Below are 3,546 nucleotides of genomic sequence, written 5' to 3'. Positions count from 1 at the left end.
AACGTCTCTATTGAAAAATTTGAGTGGTCAACGACTGTGGACGTCTACTTCCGTGTACACAATCATATTTCTTGATGGAGTAGGGTATCAACGGATTTGCGACGTAAAATATTATACATATAATAATAACATTATTTTTTTAATTGTGTGCAGTCTATTTTGTTATAATATATAAATGAAGGCAGAGACAAAATATGTGAGTCTGTTAATGTCTTACATATTAGAAAGCTAAAATAATTTTATAAGGCACAAACGCATCATCATAATTCAAAGTTCAATTACATCACCCATAATACAAAAAAAAAAAAAATTAATTGCAGTCCTTAATTTTTTTTAAATTTCCGTTTAATTTCGAAACCATTTTTATTTCGTTATCATATGCAACCTACTTGAATCACGAGGGATTTGCAACTGCCTAATAGTTTCTTCGGTCACTTTTCAAATAGAATTCAAGGGGATGCTTTTTCTTCAAAGTTGACTTTGCTATTACAGTAATAATATCTAGACAATGTTCTTACATTGATTTTCAATCTCCACAGGATAGAGTTTTATTTTAGTGATGCTTTATGCGTTTGACATTTCGTTTATTTGATACCATTTTATGTAGTAATACATATACAGAACTATAACTTGTGTTTTATTTAATATGCTCTACATAAATTAAGCGCAGCTTTCATAAGATACCGTACCTTTTTTGAAAATGACAACGCGTAAATGTAGATTGCATGTCACGTTAATTATCCATACTAATATTATGTATTATAAATGCGAAAGTAACTCTGTCTGTCTGTCTGTTACTCAATCACGCCTTAACTACTGAACCAATTTGCATGAAATTTGGTATAGAGATATTTTGATACCCGAGAAAGGACATAGGCTACTTTTTACCCCGGGAAATAGGATAGGTTTTATCCCGGAAATCCCACGGGAACTATGCGGGTTTTTCTTTGACTGCGCGGGCGAAGCTGCGGGTGGAAAGCTAGTAATATATAAAAAATAAGTACCTTGTGACCTACATTGGTTATTGATTGCACAGAGTTATTGATTGCATATTTTTTTTCAGTGAGGATAATCTCCCATTTACGAAATTTTTATTTTTATTATTTAGTATAAACGCATAATAAATTATAGTAAAAAACAGTACAAAAGTCAAATATATATAGGGAAACAGTAACAGACAATAATCATGTTATAGTCCCCTCTTTAAAATTATGATAACTGTTCAATTTATCGACTAAGATCATTAGAAACAGATGTCTGTAATCGATGCATTTTTGCGGTTATTTAAAATACAATTATATCGATTTATTATCTAATCTAAAGCTATTATTGTTGATGTTAATTAACCATCTGTTGATACGTACTACTACTAATAGGTAGGAATACCTACTTCTTTAATTACGAAAATCTATATTATTAAGACAGATAATAATATATAACAATATCTAATAACGTACCTATATTATATTATCTGTGCTAATAATAATAAGTACCTGCGTCAAAATCGACATGACCCACGTGTTGTCCTGTCGATATAATTATAGCCAATTTACTTTTACTATAATTATTCTGATTTCCTCTGTTGGCCACTAATAAGCTGAAACACCTGATTTTAGTAGGTGCGTACTACCAAAACAATAATTATAAAAAAGTACCCTAAGTACATATGTCACCACACTAAACTGTATTTTTCATGGCTTACAAATTACAATCAACTATCGTTGAAATCCTGGATTTTACTTTGACTTACCTACTTTTCTTTTGAAAGCATGAATCGTGATTCGTGATGCTGTGTAATCATTGTTCTGGTACCTACTTTAGGTTTTATAATTAAAATCATCATTTATTTCTCTTATCCCGATTGGAGCTTCATAACAGTCATAACACACATTCTTAAATTTAGTTTTCATGGAAATGGCGGAAAGCTTATCTATCCCTTAGTAATTTTCCTTACCTATTCGCATTAACGATTTATACACGGGAATAATAAAATATCCCTGCATGCCATTAAATATAACAATGTAAGGCGGTGTCCACACGAGCGCTACGGCACGCGTGCGCAGATTTATCAGCGCGTAATTAAAACGCGCCGCATTAGTGTACGCGACGGGTGCGCGCGCGCCGCAGCTGTCGGTGGTGTACTGCGACCGGCGTTGTTGATACTAGAAATCATCCTTTTTTTATAATTTATAGTTTTTTTTAGTAGGTAACTCATTTATATTTTATAGAGTTTTTTTTATATCCTGTGTCCTTTTTTATATTTTATAGAGTTTTGTTAGTAGGTACAGTTATGCCTATTCAAATTTAGTATTAACCCATTGAGCCCCGAACGGCCCGATCAGTCCACGACATAATAGATTTTCTATTGTGTCTGTGATTCCGGGGCCTGAGTTATTAAGAAAATTTGGCAACCAATAAGCAAAGCTTTTACTGTTATTCGCATAACTAGATCCAAAATTCGAATACTTATATATGTTCTGTTCTGTTGGATTAGAGTAAATTTTTATTCAAACCTTTACACTAATAATCTGTAAGTACTAAGTGAAGTGATCATTTGTTTCCCGATAAATCACTAACATACATATACAACTGGGACTCAAGACCTATGAGATAGAGCCCGCTTATAAAAAGTTACTTTTGCAATAACTTAAAATGACTATTTAATATTTTAAATATGATTCAATTATGATTACCTATGCCTGTTTTTATATTTAAAAACAATATTACAACAACAGCAAACTGAGTCACATTCGCATATTATTTCCTAACAAAGCCATTTAAAGTATCAACTCTACCGCGGCGCACCACTAAATCGCGTGACGTATCGTGATTGTCTAAACCCTGACAGATGTGTGCCGGAATGTAATTGTTTGGCCGTAACTTTACAAACGGAGTACATTTTATATCATTTGGTAAGCAGTAAGCACCCCAACGTAAAGAATTCATTCACCTCGTCAGATGTTCAATGGGGCGAGTTTCGGGGGTCGGAAGTTACTTTTTGCGGAGAAAGTTGTTTTTTTCGTAATTTGATTTAGTGGTAACACTGACACATATATAATGGAATTGATTTAGTAGTAACAAAAAGGTTATTTAGAATTAGGTATGTGTTCTGGTATATTATCTAAATTATTAGAGCGTCTTAATTTACAAGTTTTATAGGTATTCACATCAGCTTAATATCTCAGTGAAAAAGTATGGGTTTAAATGCTGTATAAAAATGTTGTTCGAATAAAAAGTTAAGTTTTCATCCCTAGTTTCCTTCTTAACCCAAAAATTCATTAAAATATACCTTTTTTAAATGTGTTTATTTAATGTAATGTAATAACTGTAATGTACGAGAAAGGTTAGGTACCTTTGTATGTAAATGCCCAATATAATTAGACCTAATGTACCTACCTACTAGCCGCGAATTATTTTAATACTAAACACAAAATAAGACCCTATGGTTCTGTTAATATTATAACATCATAATTATTATTCAAAAAGTGACCATTACAGCGCTTATCATCTAACCATGACATTACCAAATGGAATTTGTTTAACAAA

This window comes from Colias eurytheme, chromosome 18, assembly GCF_061535395.1.
Source record: "Colias eurytheme isolate Ceu_HAF_F1 chromosome 18, ilColEury1 Martin Lab GWU primary, whole genome shotgun sequence".
Lineage (NCBI taxonomy): Eukaryota > Metazoa > Arthropoda > Insecta > Lepidoptera > Pieridae > Colias > Colias eurytheme.
The sequence above is the reverse complement of the archived record's forward strand: the minus strand, read 5'-3'. Positions refer to the sequence as shown.